The following is a 26,153-nucleotide window of genomic DNA, read 5'->3' as shown; positions in this document are numbered from 1 at the left end:
AGAGCCGTACAGCCATTGCCACCTCGGGGCAGAACGCCTTCGGTCAGCCTGCAGCTCCGGGCCGGAAGTAGCCGCTAGGACCTAGCGTTCTGGGTCAGGGGAGAGGGATTCCTTCTACTCACGGGTTGCAAGATTGCCTCTAGATCCTGGAACGTTTCAGCAGGGAAGCAGGCACCCTCTGGGGCTGTGAAGAAACGGCCGTTCGCTTTTCTCCCCTTTCCCTCTACTCTGCCAGTTCCCCAGCGGCAAAGCCGCCCCCTCGGGGCAGCCCGCGCTTTCCAGGGCTGGGGGAGGGCCCGAGGGGCGCCCGCCCGGCTTGCCCCGCCCGGAGCCGCGCGACGTCACGCGGAGTTCCCGCGACGTCACGCCCCTTCCTCCCGCCGCAGAAAGAGGCGGTGCCCCTCACGCTGCCTGCAGAGAAGCGGGGTCGGTGGAGAGTCACACGGGTGGGCGGTGACTGGAGAGCCGAGTGTCTCTCCTGAGCGGTGGGAAGAGGCTACCAGAGCTGGCGGCTGCCGCAGCGTTTTTGAGACATCACGGGGAAAGCTCACGCTGTTCTGTCAGCGGAGCTTCAAGTTCTTAGAAGTCTTCAATGTGTGTCTGACTTAAGCCCATTTCTGGGAAAGCACGTATGAGTGGCCTGTACCAGAGGGAAAGTAAAAATTATCTGAGGAAAGGAATGGACACGGATTAGTCTGACGTAGCTTTCTGCATTGTAGCTGTTTCCTATCGTTTAGTGATGTGACCCGACGGGACTAGGTGGTGAGGCCATATAGCAAAACGATGTATATTTTGCTCAGGTTAAAAAAGTTTCTGACGAACCTGAAATGAGACGGAATCGGAAGTGACGCATTATTTTTTGGACCAACATGCCATTAGGTAATTTTTCTAAATCAACGTTTTCTGTGGCTGTTTATCAACATTCAAGTTGTTGGTGTATCTTCCTATTTATCCTGATTTCTAGAAGAAGTGTTTTTAGCGTTAGAAATTGTGTAAATGAAGTTGGAGAAAATAAACAGAATAGACTAGAATCACAATATCTTTTAAGCCAGTACAATACTTTTCTGTAATAAGACCTAAGAGGACGTAAAGTGTAAAGGTAGTTTCCCCATTCATCCTGGTCCTAAAGGATGAATATTGCAACATACTCATTGCCAGTAGATCTAACAGGATGTTACTGTACCATCCTAGTAATGTTATAGGAACTTCGGTATCTTTAACTGTCATTCACTTGCGAATTTTGTTTTTAATAGTCTTTCATTTGATTAGATCTATTTATGGCACTATATACTTGCCCATTTGACACTTACTACAGTTTTTATTATTTAATTGTCTCCCCACTAGACTCAAGTTTTTTGAGGTCAAAGCCATGTCTTACTCATTTTTTTGTCTTAGAGACCAACCCAGTGGCTTGCCAGAAAACAGTCTCTGTGTATAAATAGATGAATTGGATAGCCCTTAAGTAGAGAATATCTTTGAATCCATTCAAAATTCTTAGATTCTCTCTCTCTCTTTTTTTTGGACTTTTTAGGGCAGCACTTGTGGCATATGGAAGTTCCCAGGCTAGGGGTGGAACCACAGCCACAGCAATGTAGGATCTGAGCGGAGTCTGTGACCTACACCACAGCTCAAGGCAACACGAGATCCTTAACCCACTGAGAGAGTTGGGGGATTGAACTTGCATTCTTGTGGATCCTAGTCGGGTTTGTTACCACTGAACCATGATGGGAACTTCCAAAATTCTTCGATTCTCTTGATGGGATTTTTATGATCGTCCCTTTAATAGTGGGCTTATTCTCAGTAAGGAGCCTTAAGACCCACATGGTGGGATAAATTATGAAATCTCAACTATCTATGAGAAAATGCCTTTAACAGAGAAGCAGATATTTTGAACTTTTTGTAATACTGCGTTTCTCAAATTCTGTGGCTTAGAATAATACTTCCAAAACTTTTTCAAAACTTGGAAAATGAGTACCTGTATTACATAGTGTGATAAAAAGATGAGACTGGTTCTATACAGAGGCTTCCAGCCACCTCAGGACCCAGCACTGCCCCCTTGAGGGCTGGGATTTTAATGTCCTAGCTAGGTATAACCCATTGGTGGGCCCTGGCTAGGATGCTTGATTAAAAAATTGTCTGGTGAGATTCCTGCTGTGGTGCAGGGGTTAAGAATCTGACTGCAGTGGCTCTGGTTGCTGTGGAGGTGTAGGTTCGATCCCTGGCCCAGTGCAGTGCTTGGCTTGGCTTCAGCCCCTGCCTGTCTTAACTTCCACATGCTGTGGGTGCAGCCACTAAAAAAAAAAAAAAAAAAAAGTAATAATTGCAAAATAAAAATCGTGTGGTGGAATGGTTAAAATGGTAACTTTTACATATGTACATTTAGCTGCAGTAAGAACATTTGTGCACTTGCAGTAAGAACTCTATGATTCTTAGAATTGTAGAATTGTGGAACTATGTAGGTTTTAAAGTCTTCTAACACAAACCATTTTGCAGCTGAAACTCTATTGAGTCTACAGTCTGTTTAACTCCTGCAGGTGGGTTGCTAGGGTTGTGAAGGGAAAAATCATAACAGCTTAGATGTATATCACTAACATTACTTAGTTAGGTTTCAGACATCCTATAGGGCATCAATTAATCCCCAGGAAACATGGTTTACTTTGCTGTCTTCCAAACCTTCACTGTTTTCATCAAGCTTCTATACAGTATTCTCATTCTCAGCAGACATCCTCATGTCCTGGTTAAACAGGACGGTTGAACTCAACAGGTGTGATCTCCCTGAACTTCCCTTTTCCTTTCTCAACTCTGAATTAGGCAATAACATTTTGCAGAGAAAAATGCAACCTGAATGCAATTGCTTCTCATCCACTATGGGCCAAGCCACTATCATCTCAAACCTCTTCAGCAATAGCCTCCCCCTGCCTTTTAAATCAACAGTCTGCTAACACTGTTTTCCCTTTACAGTGTATTTCCCAACAGCAGTCAGAATGATTCTTTAAACCTAACTCAACATGACACTCCCCTGCTCAAGACATTCCAGGGTCTTCCCCTTGCTTTAGAGTGATATCAAACCTCTTTCCATGGAGCTGAGACAGGTCAATCACTGTATTCATTGATGTTATCTCTTAAATAGAGTTCTGAATTAGTACTTTCCTTTCCATCCTCACTCTTTTTGCCCTGGTTTGGACCCTGGTATTTCTTACCTACACTAGAGCCTCCTTCCTTCCAGTTGTACATCATAATTCAGTTTCCACACAGCTATCAAGCATTATTTCTCATTTTTACACTCTCTTGCTTAAAACCCTTCAGTGGCTCTCCATTGTCTAAAGATTAAAATTCCATCCTTTAAAATGTCACAGAAGACCTTCTTAACTTTACACCTCTACCCCTACTTCACCCTTTCCCTCTAAAACAAGAGACTGCTTATATTCCTCCTTCCTTCTCTTTCCTATTTCTTTGTCTTGGCGTATACAATCTTCTTTTGAAATTACCACACATATCATTTATAGTTCACCTTTCTCTTTATCTGTTAAGACTTAGATAGTGCAGCTTCTGGGACACCACCTTAGTGTTTCTTTTCGTCCCTCCCCTTCCTACCCCCTTCCATAAATAGCCCTCCTCATTCTCCCATACTACTCTATATGTATCTTTGTCACTGCATTTAATATTACTATATTGTAATTACTTTTATATCTTTTATATTATCCAACTAGGCTGTAATAACAGACTGTTCTTTCTTTATTCTTCTCAGTATTCCTAGTTCTTACCAGAGTCTTAGCACAGCATTGCCCAATAGAGACACATGTATAATTTAAAATTTTCTAATAGCTACATTAAAAAAGGTGAAGAGAAAATGTAATTAACTTATTTTATTTCACCTAGTTTATCTAAAATATTGAAATTTCAGTGTGTAATCCATATTCAAATTAATTAATGAGAACTTTGACATTATTTTTTCTTTGTTCTGAATCTTCAGAATCTGATGTATGTTTTACCTTAACAGGACATCTCAATTTGAATTAGCTGCATTTCAAGTGTTCTAAGCCACATGTAGCTAGTAGCTAAAATATTAGATAGGATAGGTCTAGCATAAATAATGAGATTACATGATTTACCTGAAGAACCAGGATGGAGCTGGTTCTAGGACATGGATACTTGATTCTTAGTCTAAAGCTATTTCTGCTATTTGTGCTGGGTATTTCCCATCTCTTTCCCACTCTGCAGACAATGCCATTGCTATTCCCCTCCTCTCCCAACATTCAGGCCTATATCCCTGGGCAAAAAAATTTAGTGGTTGAACTCATTATGATTATTTACATAATAATGTCCAGTGCTTCTAATATGAACACACAATACTAATAAACTGGGTTGAGCTGTATACCTACAGACATAACTATTTTAAGAGCAGAACAAAAGAGATAATGAGATAAAAATAGTATGATAACAAATAAGATAAATAAGAGGGATAAGAAGGAAGAGAAGCATTAACATAAAGGAAAATTATGTTAACTGTCAAAATTTGTGTCAACCTAAATGAACACTTGATTTAAATTTTAAAAAGTTGTTTACAGTAATTATCAACTGTTGTTTGGGGGTAAGGGTATACATCAATTAGGGATCTTGCCCCGAGTGCCAAAATGTTTTATGATTTGAGTTGATGGTGCCAAGATTCCAGTTAGGTTGAGCAGTTTTCTAATTGTTTTAAAAGATATATTTAACATTCATGGAGGAGTCAGTATCACAGTTTTTATTTTGACAGTCTTAGATAATCATTAAAGTGCTTATAATGGACATAAAAGATTATATACTTTGCTTTCTAATTAGAAAAATTAGCCTCAACTTCCAACCTAGATAAAGAAGCTTCACTTATTTTGATTGTTATTGTGGCTACATATACCTTCTTTATTTCCCTTTGTAAACTACTAGTTTGTGTTTTTAAATACTTAATTACTTCATTTCACACCAGCATTGGGCAAAGTTTCTAAGAGCTTAACTGCTACAGAGATGATAAAAGAATTTAAGAGTGATCACTGGAGTTCCCCTTGTGGAGCAGCAGAAACGAATCTGACTAGGAACCATGAGGTTGCAGGTTCGATCCCTGGCCTCACTCAGTGGGTTAAGGATCTGGTGTTGCCCTGAGCTGTGGTGTAGGTCACAGACAAGGCTCGGATCTGGCGTTGCTGTGGCTGTGGTATAGGCTGCCAGCAACAGCTCCCATCAGACCCCTAGCCTGGGAACCTCCATATTGGTGTGTCCCTAAAAAGACAAAAAGACACACACACAAAAAAGTGATCACTAAGACTGTAGAGTAGAAAAGTAAATTTTATTTTGGGAATCTTGAAAAACTCATCTTTATCTTTATATCCCAGGAAATATAGTTCCATACAGCATTATTCTGTGTACATCTGTATGATGCTACCATGATGTAACCTGTGGGATCAATAGTTATTTACAGTAATGTCAATAGAAAATATTATGAAGAGTTAACTGTAGGAACAAGTCACTAATACTTGGAGTCTACCAATTAAAGCATTCCTTGATTGGTTCACAAGAGCAAACATGTTTAATATTCTTTGCTTTGTCCACCTTAAAAAAATAATGATTCACATCTTAAATGGTAGTTTTTCCATCTATGAATTGATGAATTTATTCACTGCTGCCGAATAGTTATGATCTTTAATGTACTCATGCCTTGCAAATTACAGATATGTCCTCAAACACACTGGCTGACTTCTTCCCCATTCTAACTGTTTTTGAGAAAAATAGACTTTGCTTAAAATATTGGCTTTTTGCCTAATTGATATGTTAGTCTAAATTTAAGGAAACTTTGATAGTTACCTTTTCAAAAATGTTTCATGTTCAAAATTCACTTCTTAGAGACTTTCAGTTTTAGCCTATACTTCTCAGGTTTACTTTTTATAATTAGAAGTATTAGAAATGAATAGTGAAATTAAATTATTTTCAATTCACTTCTCACCCTTTGGGACAATTTGTTTTTGAGAACTATTTTGTACAAATAGAATTCCTGATCCCAAATCTAGTACACCTCTTGTGTAAAGTGACCATATGCCCTGGCTTACCAGCAGCAATTCTAGTTAATGTCTGTTCTTTTGGCTTAACTATTAACAGGGCTCCCATTTACTCGAAGAAATGTCCTGGTTTGAATGATAAATCAAATGGTCAGAAGCTTTGTGGAATTAGAAATAGAAACTAATAAAAAAAGGGAATATTTAAATGACCTTTTGTGGTCAAGAGTATTTCCTTTTCAACAATGTACAGACCCATCTAAACTCTTTTTAAAGAATATTATGATACAGATTATGTAAGTCATAAAATAATTTCATTTTTTGATTTATTGATAGTACTTTGAAATTTCCTTAGTTGAGAAGTGGTTTGTTTATTACTCATAGAAAATGGATTCAAGAAAAATTAATGATAAATACAAATTACTTTTCTTACATATCTCCTCTTTTGAACTTAAAAATAACTCACAAAAGTAGAATAGGTGCAGTTTTTATCTTTTCACAGAGGTTGAGAAATTAGGTGGCATGACTAGCACTATATGTACAAACTAGTAAGTAATCTGACCCAAGACTCCAAACCCAGTCTTCTGGACATAATTTCTTTATCTATGATCTTTTCAGTATACCGTGCAATTTTTGAATAATAAAATCTATATGTAGTGTATTCTGTGCTTTTCTATTTTTTAAATTTAGAAAATGTTTTTGAAAAAATAACCAAATAAAGTTTGTGAAAAATTATTCAAAAATTATTAAAGGCTAATTTGCAGTCCCATTATATTTTCTTTTTATGGCTGCACTCATAGCTTATGGAATCCTGGGCCAGAGATTGAATCTGAGCCGCACCTGCAGCAACATTGCATCCTTTAACCCACTGGGCCCCTGCAGTCGGACTCTTAACCCACTGGGTACAACGGGAGCTCCAGTCTCATTACACTTTTCTGTTTACTTCAGAAAGCTTTACCTTATTTGAGGTTACTAAAAGGACTTTTGAATTTGATAGCAATTTAATTTGTCTCATTGAGAAGAGGAAAATAAACTGGGCTCTCTTGGTCGCAGTTGTAGTGAAGTACTGCTATATGGATTAATCTCAGGGGTTTTTTATTTTTACTTTTTTGCAATAATTTATTTCTTTATGGCACACATGTTCTTTTACTTAGCTTATAATAGATGTGGACATTTGAGAGATGAATATAAATTGACTTGTTATGGAATTAGTGAAAGTGTTTATACTAGCTTTCCCAGCCCTGAGATGTAGATTCTTTCATAAAGTAAGTTTAAAACTAAATAGATTAAAGAACATTGAATTATGTTGTACTCTCAGAAGGGATCTGAGCAAGAAGTGCTCCAAAAAATTGTGGTCTCTTTCTAAAGCCAGTGATGGCATATTGCCATATTCCCAGCCTATGTTTCTGTGGAAGTCCTGAGCTAAGAGATGAACAGGGTTTATCCTCTGGCCCTATCTCTGATTTTCTGTATGTTTCCTAGACAAGTCTTATTTCCCCAAATGGAAAATGAGAATACTCATGCTTACTGTGTCCAAAGGGTTTGTTTTAAAAATGAGATAATATATGTGAAATTTCTTAAAGAAGATTTCATATAAGTTGGAAGCAGCTTGCCTATTGGGACAGAGTGGTCAAAGACTTTCTAGGCAGAAGACATGTGAAGAGGTTCTGCTGTGGGGAATCATTGTGAGTTCTAGAAATTATAAGTATATAGTAATGTATTTGTATAGGTTGATAATTGGAAATCAGCAGCAGCTCAGCCTAATTTTTTGAATAACTATAATCCTATTAATCAAATAATTGACCTTCTCTGTGCCTCAGTTGTTTACCAGTGATATGAAGATAATAATATATACCTGTGGGTATATCACAGGAATGTTAAGGATTGAATTATTATATGTTTTTAAGTAGTATAAGAAGCTATTGTTAATAGATTTAAGAGCTGTATAGCTAATCAGAGGGATCTTTCGAATTGCTGATGTATATTGTAGTGAAATTCTTGAATTGCTATGCAAATTGTGAGAGATTTATAATTATAGAAGGGATTAAATTACAATTTGTGAAGTTCTTTTACATATCTTATTTGATTCAGTTAAGTTCAAATAAGTCAGGCAGTTAAATAGTCAGGTAGTATTATATTGTTATTTCCATTATATTCCAAGGGATTTTAACAATTACCTAGCCCAACTACAAAATTGTGTAGAAGAGAGAAACTAATTTATATATTTATTTCAGAAATTGATGGTTGTAAGAAATCATTTATTTAATAGAGATTTATGATCTATTCAGCTTCAATCCGAGAAAGGGAATATTGGTATCAAGTTGATTATGATCTGAGCTAATTTAGTGAACCCCTGAGTGTGTTTGAGGATAACTCCTTTTGAAAACAGTACCTGTTATTACAGGACTTTGTTCAGCAGTGTGTGTCCCCACTTTTTCTTATTTCTATGTCCTCTTCAGTCCAGTTTTCCCTTTTCAGTTCAAAACCACCTTCTAAGGAAGAATTTTTTAAAACTCAGATAATTATTCTATTCTAACATAGTTCAAGATAAATGAAAAGAGGATATGATTTTTTAAATCAGATTTCTTTTCTTTGTACTTTGCCATTTTCTCTAAGCTAAGTTTCTATCATATGCAAACAAATATAGTATATATTTAAACACATAACTGGCTATTCACTTTTCTATTTTTAATCCATTTGACTAGAGCCTCCATCTAACATCTTTGTAGCCATGTTCCAGAATCACATTATAGGTTATAATGAATTAGCTCTTGTAATCAGACCCTATTGGATATAGTCCAAGACAAACTTGTAGTATTCAAAAATCTGTGTTTTACTATAGTGAGAAGTGTTATTTGAGGGTCCACTGTAGTCAAATCTGTTTTTTTCTGGTTTTACCAATGAAAACTTAAACAATAAAGTCTTTGGGTAAGTGCTGGACATAATATTTACCGGGTACACACTAATTTTTCATTTTGCTGCTGTTTGGCTCTTTAAAAATTGGCAACCAAATTCAGGAAATGAAATGAAGTTTATTAGAAAATACCTTTCTCACAGAAGATTAAGTTTCCATGCATCTCAGGTTTTGTGGGAATGGATCAAATATATCAGACAAAAATAGGCTAAAGTTCCTCACTTTCCATTTGAAATTGCTGTACTCATTTCTCAAATAATCCATTTTTGTTGTATAGTGTATTAGTTAAAAGTATAATGTTAAATTAAGGAAAAAGCTGTTTATATTTGTTCTGTAATGGTGACGTACTAGTCATCTCTTGGGTCCTGCTTGTTCTGATCATTATAGGAGCAACTGAATTCTTGTCAGGTGAAACCTGACAGCCCTTACCTGACTTTTGGCCTTGAGGACTTCTCTGAAGTCTTTGGAAGTGGAAGTACAACCTGAAAGTAGGAGGAAATTAACAATGCATGAAGCAACCCTTAATTGATGGAAGTCAGAACTGGTGCATAAATTTTCCTATCTCATGTATTCTGGCCAGCAATTCTGAGGTAGCTTCATGGCTCCTAAGAAGGTACTGGGGAGTTCCCTTCATGGTTCAGTGGTAACGAACCTGACTAGGATCCATGAGGATGCAGGTTCAATCCCTGGCCTCACTCAGTGGGTTAAGGATCCGGCATTACCATGAGCTGTGGTGTAGGTCTCAGACACGGCTCGGATCCCATATGGCTGTGGCTATGGCTTAGGCCAGCAGCTACAGCTCTGTTTTGACCCCTAGCCTCGGAACTTCCATATACTGCAGGTGTAGCCCTTAAAAGAAGAAAAAAAAAAAAGGAAGATACTGGGATTGAGCCCAAAGCCCCTTTGCCTGTGCTAGGTCATAAACTGGATGCACTCTTGTATTGGCTTTCCCTCCCTTCCCAATTCCTCTTCCTAATCCCCCATTCCTGTTCCCTGGTAAAGAATTTGTGCATAAACTGGAGGACTCAGGTTCTACTTTCCGTGGAGAACCCAAACTCAGAGAAAAAGGTTAAATGTAAGATTTCCATTTCACTATTTTTAAGTTATGAATGGAAAATTTAACTTTTGAAAGTTTGCATACATGGATGGGACAGTCAGATTAATTTGTAAGGATGTCAATGCTGACCCAAGATTGGTTGAAAAGTGCATTTAAGGATATTTTTCTGATAGTGATAATGGTTGGTTTTGAAGAAACTCATACACCCTTCCTTACGCAGTCTCTTATACACAAGATAATCTTTTCTTGCTGCTTCTCCATCATTATTCAACATTAAAATAATATAGAAAATATTAAAGTATGTAGATTTATAGAATATACCCAACAGAGATTGTAAGTGTTGTATTTAGAACAGAGTTAAGCAATCTGCATTTTTAATAGGCATCCCCCAGGTGAGTCAGATGGTTCATTGTCTACACTTTGAGAAAACTGCTATGTAATTACAGAAATAATACTGCTGGATATAATATGTGACTATGAAATAAATTCAAACTAACTGACTCAAGAGGGACTGAATTATATCATGGCACCATTAATCACTTGTTCTAATAAACTCAGATAACAAACCATAGTCTGAGAAGTCAGATTAAAAATATACCCCAATTTTAATTTCAGAGTCACTGTGCTCTTCCTTTGAGCAAATTTGGTTTAATATTACTTACTTGACCTTAACATTAGTATTAACAATGATTTGTTGAGGTACCAAAGGACCACTGAGATTTTAATTTACAGTATAAGTGTTTACATTTACTGGTGGAACTAGAATAACATGTCATTCCTCTTAACAAGTAAAACTGTGGTATTGTTGTGCTGGAATGGATTGAACAACTTTTCTTGCTGGATGGCCTGTAACCGGCTTTCGTTGTAGCCAGGTTCCAGGTCCAGGGTACAGATTCCTGGCCTATTGTCAGGCTGTAGTGGTTAGTTCTATATTTTAGTTAAAAAATAGTATCCTTGTTCCTGAGCAGCATATATTTGTTTTAAATTTTGTTAAACAATCACTTGGACAGTGACTAGAGCAGAATGCAGCAGCTCACTAAAGTGTCACATAGATGGTATTATACGATTGAAAATTGATCACAGTGTTAATATTTTGAGAAATGTGATTGGTCCTTCCATCTCAGACTATATTTCATTTACTTTCCATTGAGACCTCCAAATATAGACCTGTGCAGATGGCCTTCAACTTAAGATGGTTTGATATTAAGGATTTTTTGACTTTATGATGGAGTGGAAGCTATATGCATTCAGTAGAAACTATGACTCAGGTTCTGAATTTTTATCTTTTCTTGGGCTAGCAATATGCAGTATGATGCTCTCTCATGATGCTGGGCAGCTACAGCTCCCAGTCATGATCACGAGGGTAAACACTGGTACACTTAAACCATTCTGTACCCATACCACCCTTCCGTATTCAATAAGTTATATAAGATATTCAGCACTTTATTATAAACTAGGCTTTGTGTTAGATGATTTTGCACAAATGTAGCCTAATATAAGTGTTCTGAGCATATTTAAGGTAGCCTGGACTAAGCTATCATGTGCAGTAGGTTAGATTATTAAATGCATTTTCAACTTAAGATATTTTCAATTTACAGTGGGTTTATAGAGACATCATAAGTTGAGAAGATCTGTTTATGTTAAATGTAAATTTTTAATAGAAGGCCTCATTGCAGAACTCTATAATATTGCTCCATGTCCATAAATATTGTACTATGAGCTACAGAAAGTTATTGATCTTGTATTTCTTAATATTTCAAGATTCATTCAGAAATTTATTAGATCTAAAATATTTTCATGTTGGAAGGAAATGTTCCTCGCTCTAATCATTGTGGAAAAGATAGGCACAGAACCTTCAAGGGAGTAGACTTAAGATAGAACTTTGAAATAAAAATTGCCATGTAAATTTTATTTTCACTTTGTCAGTAATACATAATTTCTAAGATAATGTTTTCTGATTACTTTTAAGGCTATGTCTTTAACACAATGAGCTATACTGTTCTCTATTTCCTAGTTAGTTTTTGATGCATAGCAAGTTTGGTTTTTAGTCTTATGTTATCCAAATTAGCTATTTCTATAGAACCATTTAAAAAATATATTTTAGGGAGTTCCTGTCGTGCCCCAGTGGAAACAAATCCGTCTAGTATCCATGAAGATGTGGGTTTGATCCCTGGCCCCATTCAGTGGGTTAAAGATCCAGCATTGCCATGAGCTGTGGTGTAGGTCGCAGATGCAGCTTGGATCCTACGTTGCTGTGGCTGAGGTATAGGCCAGCAGCTAACGCTCCAATTTGACCCCTAGCCTGGGAACTTCCATATGCTGCGAGTGGGGCCCTAAAAAGCAAAAAACAAACACAAAAAAACTTGTTATATATTATATTAAAGAGGTGTAAAGAATATTGATGTGCTATACCTACTATGTTCTAGAGACTGCTAGGTATTTTGTATACAATATCTTGTTTGATCCTTCCAAGAACTCTTAGAGAATGGTAATAGTTTTCTTAATTTACAGATGGAGAAAAGAGAACTCAGGGTTAAATAATTCCCAAGGGTAAACTAGTTTGCAGCAAAATCAGTATTCAAACCTATCTCAGTTTGTCTCAAAAATCCATACATTTTTCAATATACTACCTTTTCTCTCTCTTTTTTTTTTTTATTTTCCCACTGTACAGCAAGGGGGTCAGGTTATCCTTACATGTATACATTACAATTACAGTTTTTCCCCCACCCTTTCTTCTGTTGCAACATGAGTATCTAGACATAGTTCTCAATGTACCTTTTCTCTTGATTGTAAAGATGAGAAACAAATGGAGGTAATTATTTTCTAGAGTTCACTTGGAATGAACTAAATTTACCAAATTTAGAAGCATCCCTCAGGTAAGAGTTTATCTGTGAAAAGATAAGGGGTTTAGGAAAATTAACTTTTAGCTTAAGAATCAGAATTGAAAATTTTGAGCCTTTGGTTTTCAAGCTTTCTGTGGTCCTATTTCCTTGAAATTCCTCAAGTTAAAAACATTTAAAGCATTTTTGAGCACTTGTGTGCAAAGTACTGTATTAAGATCTCACCTTTTAAATAACAGGTATATCTCCCCTAAGATGGATTTTGAATCCTGCAATTCTGGACTTCATAAACTTACTGAAATTTTCCTGTCAGTTCTAACCAAAGTTTAGAAGTACTAATTTCTTAGGTTAAATCCTAAACTATAGCCACATAAAAGTGATTAAAACAATACAAAAGTATATACATACTTATATACATACTAAGAAAATAAACTGTTGAGACAGTTTAAAGCAATAATAAATCAGAAGATAACTTATTTGCCTAGAAATAATCTGAGCAAATTTGAAGGAATGTGTGGTACTCTTAGCAATTTGATACAAAATTTTGTGAGAGCATTAAGAGAAGAAGGTAGCAAAGAGGTGGTCATATCCATTACCAATGGCATCCCCATAAATTCAGCCACTTGATACCAAAAAAGGTTTGGGGGCAGTAATTATATAGATTAAAATATAAAAGCAAATAATTTCTTGGTTAAGCAAATACTCCTTAACATACCTTATATAGCCCAATTTTACCTTTTTACAAGTCCTTTAGTAAACAGAATAAATTGCAAGTAGTATTCAGAAGAGTCTGCATGGAGTAGTGAAAAAAATATTAGTCCGGGCTGGTATTAGGAACCTGGGATGTTCTGGTCTCATCTCTACCCTTAGCTTGTATAGTAGTGAGTTAGCGACATTTGGGGGCTTTTTATTCAACTAAAAAATAAGTTGAATTCATTAGTTATTTGTAAAGAGTCCTTGTAGCCCAAAATGTCATGATTCTAAGTGCTTTTGGTAGGAAATACATGAATATATTCAGGAAGGGAAGAGGTTATGTAGTTGTTAAGAAAACTAGCATGGATGACAAAAAGAGTCATTGTATGAAACTTTGTGGCCAGGAATAAAGACAAAGGAATGCATCCTAAACTAGACTTAGGGAATAAAAAGATTTTTAAATGACTAGATCATTTTTTGACCTGGGCCCTCAGATAATACAGGGCTATGTAAAATACACACACAGGCAATCATAGACTTCTAATTTGATTGATTAATCCATATATTCTTAATTTCAATCAAAACATCACAATGTATCAGTATTTTAAAGGAATTAATTTATGGAAAATACATGAAAGTATTTAATAGGACATTCATATATTTGAAACTGGAAATCCTATTAAGGATAGGTAATAGCTGTAGAATCCCTCTCCAAAATGTAGAATCCCTCTCCAAAATGTAGTTAGACTTGAAATTTTACCCACAAATTTTATATGGATATATACATCTAGTTCCTAAATAGCTTTCCTTAAAACCATAAGCATAAAAAATCCTTAATGAATAAATTGGAATCCCAAATTAAGTTTATATTTAAACAGTATTTTAAGCAAGGTTTAAAAATCTTAAATTACTATATATATTTACTCTAAACAGTAAAAGTGTACTCTGTTGACATATATCTACATTTGGCTTGAAAATTAATTGAAAAGAGAAAAACTCAACCAACTAAAATTTTTTATCTATATTCTCCAAAAATTGTCAGAATACAGTTTATGCTGAATCAGCACATTACTTTTGCAGATTCAATATTACATAGCTTTTTAGAAATTTAGCTGATTATCAGAAGTTTTATGCAGAATTGCCTTGGGGTAGGACTAAACAGCATGCAAAAGGTTTCCCTGCAAAAAATGAAATCACATCTGAACATTCATCCTCACTTTAAAAAAATTCTTTATTAGCATTCTAAGGAAACATATAGCCTTTAAGTTTGAACATAATGACAAAGTGAGGGCTCTATAAGGACTATGAAAAGGATGCCTTAGTATTGCTCAGTTCAAGGAAAGTCATGTGATGGCCTGGAGATAGTCCTTGAAAATATTTAGTATAAATCTGTTTTAAAAAGTTATTTTAATTTCCAGATAAATTTCATATGTCAGCTGATACGTTAAGTTGAATGCCCGGAGGATGTGTGCACTCAATTCAATCTAATATTAATAACTAAGGGGGTAATTTGGTATGCCAAAACAAATCTAAAGGGCTTGATAATTTTCATTTTAAATGAAACAGGTTACTAAAATAAATTATTTGGATCAATGAAAGAGAGAGAGAAAAGAATTATTTTAAAATATAAATTAAAGGAAGACCCAAATATTCTTTAACCTAAAAAGGTTTTCAGACCTAATAGGCATGACAAAACCTGTCTTCATTCCTTTCTATTCAGCTCAGCAAGTGCTTTTGAGCTCCAATAGTTAATCAGTTACCAGATTCCACAATCTTTGTTTTTCACACTCCTCATTTCTTGCTGTGAATTGTTCTTCTAAAGTACTTAACGATCACCAGGCAGGCCAGCACTATTTTTTATGCCTTAAAAAGGCCATTATTATTTTATCCACAATTAGATTTGCCATATAAAACATTACCATATAGCAACAGCCTGTAAAATATAATAGTATGTTATCAAAGAAGTAGATGGCTTAAGATGAATCATTATATTAATAGGTAAAATATATTTAGCAAAATTATTCAACCCACTTTTCTTAATGACTACAGCCATGCCCATTTTACAAAGACTTATAGCAGAAGTGTATTATATACCAAATAACCTTTATCTAAACAAATCAATGAACATATGTACAAATATTATAAGACAGTATCTAACCAGCTTTATATAAAAGATAGAATGCAGGTACTACCGTGTTAAAAATAGATTATCTTAAACATCATTTCTTAATTAACCTTCTGAAAGTGCTTAGAAAATTGAGAAAGATAAAAAAATACATTAACTTACCCTTCAATTTACTTAGAAAACTTCTGCTCTTGGTCAAAAGCAGCAGGTGTTTCACTGCTGACTTTCCCTACAGCTATGAACGTACACAGTAAATCAGTGGGAGACACCTCTCTGGACCACGCTAGATTGCTAGACACCACTGCTGTGTGGAAGAGTTCTGCTGCATCTAAGCTATATAAGGTTTGCAATGGATAACCTAATATGCCTTTCATTTAACTGGCTGGGCAGGTTTCTACCGTCTGTGGAACATGGAATCAAACCAGAATATGTTGGCACAGCAGGCCAGTCAGACCGGTTCTTCTGTAGATCCAGAACCCGTCCAACCAGTCTGCATCAAAGGCTAGCCCAACAAGCTGCAGCGGCTCAGCTCTGCTAAGCTTGTACCAGGTAAGTTATCCCCACCTCCCGTCAACTCCCAACAAACTGCTCAGAATGTTGTAGCCTCCAGCAAAATAATTCAGAGTTCCAGTGGGAGGGGTAGATCTGTGTCAGGTACAGCAAGAGTCCATTGTTATAAACCTCTCATTGTAGATAACTTGAGTGTCTACCATCCTCAGGGGCAGGTAATCCATTTTTAAATGTACTCCAGGGCTTTGCAGACTAAAGCCTCTAGAAGATTACAATGAAGAAGAATCCATAATACCTTACCTTTCCACTAGTCCACTTGGTCTTGCTCAGCTTTGAAGTGGCAGGGAGGATGTCGATATTCCCCACAAGGGCAGTAGCCCTGAGAGTTTGAAGGAACCCTTTCTAGAGGGAGGAAAACAAGATGTGGGTTGACCAGACTTTTGCCTGGGTGTGTTATCTTCCTTGTACTCAAATGATCTTCATACCATTCCAGTCTAAAATTGGAAAAACGCCTATTTCTACATACTAGGACAACCTGGAGAGGTTTTACTTTGGATATTCATCAGTTGAACACAAATTCTTGAAAATGACTGTGTGCCACAAACTGTGCTAGGTACAGGATTATAATGGTGAAAAAAGGAAAATTTAGTAAGAGATGGGATCAGTGTCCAAGTTGCCACCTAAGTGTGTCTTCTAATCTTTTGGATGGAGGAAGTGAGCAACACAAGATCACATTTTGACAGAAATTTATTTGTATTAAGGGAGATCATGTGAGATTTTTTTCTTACTCTCATGATATTTATGCATTTAAAAACAGTCTTTCCTATCTACTGATGGAGATTCTCCAGCTTTCCTGTTAAATATAATCTGAAGTGTTGATTAAGAACACAGATTATTGGACCTCACCTCCTGAGATACTGATTCAGTAGGTCTGGGATGTTACCCCAATACTTCAGGTGATCCTGCTGTAGTTGTTACAGGGACCTAGGCTCAGCCTCCATGTTTAGCTTCTTTTCTATTTTGGTACCTAATTAAGTAAACTATATATTAATTTCAAGATGCCATATTTATCTTTGTGTCTTCAGTGTCTAGCGCAGAAACTTAGAAAGTATTTAATAAATGCTCACTGAGTAAATATCTACTCAGGGGCAACACTTGCTAGATCCCAGGGTAATCACAACTGATAACTGTTATATGAATTGAACTGCATGAGTACTATAATTAGAATAACTGGAGTTTCCATTGTGGCTCAGTGGGTTAGGAACCCAACACAGTATCCGTGAGGATGCAGGTTTGATTCCTGACCTCGCTCAGTAGGTTAAGGATCCAGTGTTGCCACAAGTTGCTATGTGGTCACAGATGAGGCTTGGATCCGTTGTTGCTGTGGCTGTGTCATAGGCTGGCAGCTGCAGCTCCCATGTGACCCCCTAGCCTGGGAACTTCCATATGCTGCCGGTGCAGTCCTGAGAGAGAGAGAGAGAGAGAGAGAGAGAGAGAGAGAGAGAGAGAGAGAGAAAGAGAGAATAACTGAGGTAGGAGCACAGAAAAGAGAGCAAGTATGACTGAGTATGGGAAAGACCTCACAAAGGAGATTGGTTTAGAAACTTTCCTCTTTAACTATGACCAAAGATTGCTATATGCAGGATAACAAAATGTTGAGGGAACAAGAAAAAGAATGCCTTTGATGTAGTGACAAAAGTTTTAGGTACCCAAGGACACCATGACCTCAAAACTTAGTAAGAAGGTTATTTTCTATAGCAGGGATCAGCAGAATTTTTTGTAAAGGATCAGAGAGTAAGTATTTTAGTGTTTATGGGCCAAATTGTCTCTGTTTTAGCTATTCCTCTCTAACATTGTAGCACAAAAGCAGATGTAAACAATATTCGACAAATGGACATGGCTGTGTTCCAATAAAATTTTATTAACAAGTGACAAGCTGGATTTGACCCATGCTCTAGAGTGTACTTTGTGGAAATTAGCAAGATTGCATAATTGCTTAGGAATATAGGCTTGGAAGTCAGAAAGACTTGGGTTCCATCCCAATTCTGTTCCATATTAGCTTTGTCACCTGAATCAGGCATCTGTTTTATTTACAAGATGTGAATGAAAGTAGTAGTACATAACCCCTAGGGTAATTATAAAATTCAAATAATAAAATTCACATGAGGCTTTATCCAAAAATCTAGTACACAGTGAGGGCGCCAATAAAATGTCAGCTAAAAATAAAACCAGTTAAACATGGTAGGTGAACATGGGTGATTATTTCTATTAATTCTAAAAGTCTACCAAAATGATAGTAAAGAAAACAGCATGAAGAGAATGAGAGAGGTAGCAGAAAAGAGGTGTCCATAAATTTGGAAGAAGATATGAGGATGAGTGTTGATTGCGTTATTTAACATGCTGAGCAAAGCTGAGGTTGAATAGTAAAGTAATGAGATTGTATTATTTTCCTATGGCTGCTATAACAAATTGTTGGAAGCTTAGTGGCTTAAAAGGACACAAGCTTTTTATCTTATAGTTGTGGAGGTCGGAAGTCCAAAATGGGAATCACTGGGTTGAAGTCAGCAGGATCAACATTCTAAGATACAAAGAGTCAGACAGGTTGAATTCCTTTCTGGACACTCTAGGGGAGAATCTGTTTTCTCATCTTTTCCAGCTTCTAGAGGCTGCCTGTGTTTTTGACTCATGGCACCTTTCCATCTTCAAAGCCGGCAATGGCCAGTGAAGTCTTTCTTACATTACATTATTCTGACATTGACTCTACTGCCTTACCCTTTTGTATTTATATCCAGCTCTATGGTCCAGGATAATCTCCTTGTTTGAAGGTCAGTTGATTACCAACCTTAATTATATCTTCATTCTTAGTTCCGTCTCTACCATGTAACAGAACATATGCACAGATTCCTAGGATTAGGATGTGGACATTTTTGAGAGACCATTATTCTGCCTACCACAGAATATACCATTCAGTATAGATAAGAGTTCTCTACTGAATCGTGACATGCCCAGTACCATTACACTGTTTGGCTTCTGAATGCTGGTAACCAGGTTTGTAAAACTCGTTGTGAAAGCAGAAAACTGGAGAATTTCTCTCCAAGAAACTCTCAAAACTCTCATCACCTTAATGCAGTGGTTATTAACTAGGGATAATTTTGCCCCCAGGGGTCACTGGCAATGTCTGGAGAAATTTTTGATTGTAAACATCTGGGAGATGTAGTGGAGAGGTGTGCTGCTGGTACCTACTGGATAGGGGGCAGGGCTGCTACTAAACATCTTACAATGCACAGGACAACACATCCTTCACCTCTCTCACTTTCTCCCCACATAATTATCTGACCCAAAATGTCAGTAGTGCCAAAGATGAGAAACCATACTCTAACGTTAAGCCTACCAGTAAATATTACCCTAATATAAATAAATTAAGTCTGACCTAGGCACACATAGTTGCAAACCAGCATTTTTATGCCTCATTCTAAGATATAAAGAGTATCTAATGTGAAAGAGATGAAAAGAAACAAGTGGATAAAAACTTGCAGAAAATAGTCAATGTATTGGGAACAGAATAATAATAATTTAAAGTATCTTCTATATTAATTTCTTCAAACAAAGAAGAGAAAATACTGATTACATGAAACAAGAATAGAAGGCTATCTAAAAGTGGAACTTTTGGAGAATACAAATAGATACTGGAAAGTGAAAATATGATGGCAGAAATAAAGTTAACAAGAGTTGGAAAATAAAGTTGAGGGAGTCTACCGGAAAGTAAAATTAAGAAAATATTGAAGGTTGTTATAAAATTAGAATAAATTGAAAAATGAAAAAATGGAATCCTTAAGAAATGGAAGTAGCTCCATTTCTACTCTTTGCTTAAAGTCCAACATGGCCACCAATCCCAATGCTACAGCACTCTATAGGGTCATGGCACACTATTAAGTTATTGAAGACTCTGATTTTTTACCTCAAATTCACACTGCCTATGACTGAGGGAAGAAAAGGGAAGGGGTGCAGAGGGAGAGAGAGAGGAGAGGAGAGAAAAAGAAGCTGTGAATGTGGTTAGATTTTGGTTTTAGATTTAAATTTAAAAGATTTTCTTAAATGCAAATGTTCATTACTTTACCCTTTTCAAGGGTTAATGTTCACAGATCATAAAATGAGGAAGGCAGTCAAACTGGTACAGGCATAAACTTGCACCTGCAGAAAAAGTTTGTACAAACATTTATATCTGCCAATATTCATAAGTAAAGGTTTGCAACATACTATCCAATAGCTAGTAAAACCTGATCACAATGAAATTAAGAGCATGTTTTACCTGAATAAGGCCAAATCAGGAAACCTGATTTTGGTCTTGCCTCAACTGCCCTTAGCATATGGAAACGTGGGTTAGTTATTTATTTAATGTCCTGAGCTTCAATTGCTTTGTTAATAAAATGAGGGTGTTTGATTGGATGTATTATAAGTATTCAGCTCAATTCTTTTATTCTAAAGTTCTTCTGTGCAAGTGAACAATTCAGAAAATGTTGAAGCAAAAGAAGATAGACCAATCAAGGAGATATTTTACAGAAAAGCAATTTTAAAATGCAAGTTAATTTCAAGCTGTGTCCCCCGAAAGTTGCCGCTGAAGTATGGATTCACCTGCAAGCGATTTGTTAGAAATGCACTCCAATGTGACACTAGTAAGGGAGTCAGGAAGGCAGGATCAGAAAGGAGAATAAGAAAAGCAAGGGTATGATTTCAGCATCAGCCTGGTCCCAGGGAGCTTTGGAGCATAAATTACAAAGAAAGAGTTTATCCTACCTGGAGGCAAAGGAACTAGGAGCTTTCATACTCCTGAACCAGTCACTTGCTACTAGCTGCTCCAAGGATTTGTAAACTTCCAGGCACTTTAAGCTCTCTATGAGAAGTGGTTCTGGTAACGCAAGAACATTCTTTTGAAGAGGGTTGTAGGTGCTATACCATTAAGAATAAAGCATTAAGATTTCTGCTTCCAGCCAGGATAGAGTTACAGGAATCATATTTACCCTATCACCTGAAAAAACAAGGGCAAAATGTATAAAACAATGGTTTTCAAGACATTGTACATCAGTCAACAAAGAACAGTTATCTCTGAGAGAGAGAGTAAACAAACAAGGTGAGTCCTGCAATCAGTACAGCTTACTGCCTGGAAAGAGTATTCAGGCCATGGAAAAGAGAGGGATTACCCAGGTAGAGTTTAGTGGTCTCATGGAAATGGCTAGATTGGGTAAAAATGGAAAACTCAACTATGTGCTCCCCCAATAAACATACTTTTACCTAAAAGATCCAGACAGATGAAAAATAAAAGGATCAAAAAAAATATTCCATACTAACACAAATCAAAAGACATCCAGGTGTTCCTGTTGTGGCTCATCGGATTAAAGACCTGATGCTGTCTTTGTGAATATGCCCATTTGATCCCCATCCTCTCTCAGTGGGTTAAGGATCTGGTGTTGCTGTAATTCATGGTGTAGGTTGCAGATGCAGCTTAGATATGGTGTTGCTGTGGCTGTGGCATGGGCTTCAGCTAAAGCTTGGATTTGACCCCTGGCCTGAGAACGTCCATATGTCACAGATGCAGCTATAAAATGAAAAAGAAAAAAAAAAAAAAAAAAAAAGAAGAAGAAGAAGACATCTAGAGTGGCTATATTAATATCAGATGAAGTGGATTTTAGATCAGAGAATTTTACTAAGGATAAAAAGGGTCATTTCAAAATGATAAAGGGATTAGTTTATCAAGGAAATCTAGTAATCCTATACTTTTATGCATTTAGTCATGTAAATAAAAAATATGTGGAGCAAAAGCTGATAGAACTGAAAGGATAACAACAAATTCATAACATTTATTTTATTTTTATTTTTTTCCTTTTATGGCCACAGCTGGGGCATATGGAAATTCTTGGGCTGGGGTCTAATTGGAGTTTTAGCTCAAGCTCACACCACAGCCACAGCAACACTGTATCCGAGCTGCTTTTGTGAGGTGTACTGCAGCTTGCAGCAATGCTAGATCCTGAGTGATGCCAGGGATCAAACTGGCATCCTCACAGAGACTATACCAGGTCCTTAACCTACTGAGCCACTATGGGAACTCCCAAATCCATAATTTAATAACTGTATTTGGAGATTTCAACAACCCTTACTCAATGATTGATAGAATAAGAAAACAAAATCACTAAGAGTGTAGAAGACTTAACACTATCAATACACTAGATTTAACTGGCATTTGTAGATCACTCAGTCTAAAAGCAACTGAATACACATGTTTCTTCAAGTGCAAATGGAACATTTACTGAGTTAGACAATATTCTGGGTTCTAAAATATCTCATATTTAAATAGATTCCAGTCATACAAAGTATGTTTTTTGACCACAAAAGAATTAAATTGGAAGTCAATAAAAGAATGATGTATGGAAAATCCCCAAATGTTTGTACAGTAAATGGCATATTCCTAAATAACTCATGGATCAATGATGAAATAAAATGGGAAATTAGAAAGTATTTTGAGATAAATGGTAATAACAACATAGCCTATTGAAATTTGTGAGGTAAAATATATTGTTAAGTTCAGAATGCTATAATGATGTAATGGAAATGTAATTACTTATAAGTCTAGTAAGAAGGTTAAAAGACAAAAGTATTAAAAAAATAACTCTGACTATAATAATTTGTTAATGGATACATAAGGTGAAAAGATGTAAATTGTGACATCAAAACCAAAATGGTGGTGGGAGAGTAAAAATGTAGAGCTTCAGTATGTGTTTGAAGTTAAGTTATAATCAGCTTAAAATAGACTATTACAAGATGTTTTATGTAAACCTCATGGTAACCACAAAGCAAAAGAGAAAACAAAATTAAAAAACAAAACAAAACCCTATTATAGACACAAAAAAGATAAAGAGAAAGGAGTCTAAGCATATCAATTCAGTAAATTACCAAATCACAAAGGAAGAGAGCAAGAGAAGAAAGGAACAAAGGAATTACAAAATAGTCAGAATACAATTAACAACATGGCAACAGTGAGGCCATACTTATCAATAATAATAGAAGTGTCAATTCTTTAAGAGGCTATGACAATTATAAACATGCACCCAACATTAGAATACCTAAATATATAAAGTAAATATTAACAGATTTGTGGGGAAAAATACACAGCAATACAACAATATTAGGGGAGTTTATGCTTGTTGTCAGTTAATTTACAGCAAAGGCACCAAGAATGTACAGTGGGGAAAGGAGAGTCTCTTCAATAAATGGTGCTTGGAAAATTAGATAGTAAGAGTGAAACTGGACCCCTGTGTAACACCATGCACAAAAATCAACTCAAAATGGATTAAAAGCTTAAATATAAGACTGGAAACTATAAAACTCTTAGAAGAAAACATAAGTGATAAGCAGTTTAACATTGGTCTTGGTGATGATTTTTTGGATTTGACATCAAAAGCAAAGGCAACAAAAGCAAATATAAACAAGTAGGACTACAGCAAACTAAAAAGTTGTAAACTATACCATGCATTTGAAAGTTGCTAAGAGAGTAGATCTTAAAAGTTCTTATCAAAAAAATTAGTAACTATGTGTGGTTAATGATATAAACTAGACTTGTGATCATTTTGCAATATATACATATATCAAATTATTATGTGGTACATGTGAAAATAATAAAATGTTATATTTCAAGGATAGCTTAATTAAAAACAAACTCAGTGAGATCAGGGCCTATGTTGGCCTTGTTCTTCAGTGTACCTCCAACACTTAGCATAAAGTCTGCCTGTCATTAAGTTAACATTCAGTAAATATGGATTATATGAATTGAAAATATTAGACTTGGTGACCTGAGCAAATTTGTTCTTTTCTCTAAGCATTGGCTTCCATATCTGCAAAATAAGGGCTATGGGCTAAATACTTTCCAAGGTCCTTTTCAATTCTGAAATTTTATGGTTTACTTCCCTTTAACCTTAATCCCTCTCCCAGTAACACTCTCATTCATGAAAAAAAAAAAGTAGAGGATTCAGTACCCCACTTTCAACACTGGATAGATCATCAAGAGAGAAAATCAATAAGGAAACACTGGACTTAAACTACACACTTGATCAGATTAATCTAGTGGACATATATAGAACATTCCATTCATATTAGACCAGAAGGACTTAACAGACAAATAGGACATTCGATCAGCAGCAGAATACACATTTCTAAGTGTATGTGGAACATTCTCCAGGATAAATCATGTGCAGGTCAAAAACAAACCTTAGCAAATATAAGAAGATTGAAACCATGCCAAATATCTTTTCTGACCACAATGTTAATAAATCAAATATTAAAAACAAGAGGAAAACTAGAAAATTCTCAAATATATGGAAATTTAATAATAAAATCATGAACAAACAATGGGTCAAAGAATAACTCAAAACAAAATTTGAAAAATCATGAAACAAATGAAAATGGAAACATAGCATACTGAAACTTAAAGGATGAAGCAAAAGTACTTCTAAGTGGGAAGTTTCTTGTGATAAACACCAAAAATAAGAAAAAAAGTTCTCAAATAAACAACCTAACTTTACATATTAAGGAACTAGAAAAAAAAAAAAGAAGTAAGCTCAAAGTTAACAATAGGAAGAAAATAAAGATTAGAGAAGAAATAAAATAGAAACTAAAAAGATAATAGAAAATCAATGAAATTAACAGCTATCTTTTAAGTAAAAAAAAATCAAAAAATCTTTTGCCAAACTAAGAAAAAAAAAAGAACCAGTCAAATAAATAAAATCAGAAATGAAAAAGGAAACACTAAAACTAGTAACAGAAATACTAAGGATCATAAGAAAGTACTATGAACACTTATACACCAACAAAGCAGATAACCTAGAGGACATGGTTATTCCTAGAAACATACATCTATCAAGACTGAATCACAAAGAAATAGCAAATCTGAACAGACTGATTACTAGTAAGGAAATTGAATCAGTAATTAAAAATAAAAAAAACCTCCCTCCCAAATTCCAGGATCAGATGGTTTCACTGGTGAATTTCACCAAACATTTAAAGGAAAATTAATACCAGTTTTCCATCTCTCCTAAAAAATTGAAGAGGAGGGAATACTTCCAAACTCATTTTATAAGGCCAGCATTGTTCTGGTACCAAAGTCAGAAAAGACACTACAAGAAAAGAAAATTACAGGCCAATATCTTTGATGAGTATAGACACAAAATTCCTTGACAAAATATTGGCAAGTTGAATTCAACATAACATGAAAAGAATTGTACACCATGATCAAGTGGATTTATTCCTGAAATGCAAGGATGTTTCAACATATACACATCAATACATATGATACACATTTAGTGTATCCTTAACCAAAAGGATATAAATCTTATGATCATCTCAATATATGTATAAAAAGCACTGACAAAATTCAACACCCTTTCACAGTAAAAACTCATCAAACTGGGTATAGAAGGAATATACTTCAATATTATAAAGGTCATATATGACAAGCCCATAGCTAATATCATACTCTACCATGAAAAGCTAAAAAAAAAAAAAATGTCTTCTAAGATCAGGAATAAGACAAGGATGCCCACTGTTGCTACTTTTATTTAACATAGTACTAGAAGTCCTAGCCAGAGCAATAAGGTAAGAAAAAGAAATAAAATGCATCAAAATTAGAAAGGAAGGAGAAAAATTGTTTCTGTATGCAGATAACATGATATTACATAGAAAACCCTAAAAATTCCACCAAAAATACTCAGTTAGGACTAATAAATGAATTTAGTCAATTTTCAGGATGCAAAACTAATATAGAAGAATCAATTAAGTTTCTATTCACCAACAACAAACTAACAGAGAAAGTAAACAATTCCATATGAAATTACATCAAAAAGAATAAAATACTCAGCAATAAATTTAGCTGAAGAGGTCAAAGGTGTACACTGGAAACTATAAAATGTTGATGAAAGAAACTGAAGAACACACAAATAAATGGAAA

General features: G+C 35.7%; 1 protein-coding gene and 1 long non-coding RNA gene across 13 annotated transcripts in view; one reads left to right on the top strand and one right to left on the bottom strand.

Moving 5' to 3' along the window:
* Window positions 1–16,044, bottom strand: part of RBBP8 (RB binding protein 8, endonuclease) — a 96,147-nt gene extending 80,103 nt beyond the window's left edge. For 2 of the 8 annotated variants that reach the window (XM_021097738.1, XM_021097735.1), the window contains exons 1-2: window positions 15,815–16,044; window positions 9,367–9,419 (exon numbers count right to left, since the gene is read on the bottom strand). The gene's annotated coding sequence lies outside the window, so the exon portion shown is untranslated. Of the gene's footprint in view, window positions 1–122; window positions 347–9,366; window positions 9,420–15,814 lie in introns of those variants that run through there. The other 6 variants (XM_021097736.1, XM_021097739.1, XM_021097737.1 and 3 more) reach the window with 6 other exon arrangements.
* The window catches only part of LOC106510680, a 337,456-nt gene continuing 311,811 nt past the window's right edge, over window positions 509–26,153 (top strand). For 4 of the 5 annotated variants that reach the window (XR_002345450.1, XR_002345448.1, XR_002345449.1 and 1 more), the window contains exons 1-2: window positions 621–879; window positions 16,043–16,201. This is a non-coding gene — a long non-coding RNA (uncharacterized LOC106510680). Of the gene's footprint in view, window positions 880–16,042; window positions 16,202–26,153 lie in introns of all 5 variants that reach the window. The other variant, XR_002345452.1, reaches the window with a different exon arrangement.

The sequence above is a fragment of the Sus scrofa genome, chromosome 6 (assembly GCF_000003025.6).
Source record: "Sus scrofa isolate TJ Tabasco breed Duroc chromosome 6, Sscrofa11.1, whole genome shotgun sequence".
Taxonomy (NCBI): Eukaryota; Metazoa; Chordata; class Mammalia; order Artiodactyla; family Suidae; genus Sus; species Sus scrofa.
This window is presented reverse-complemented; position numbering and strand designations above follow the sequence as displayed.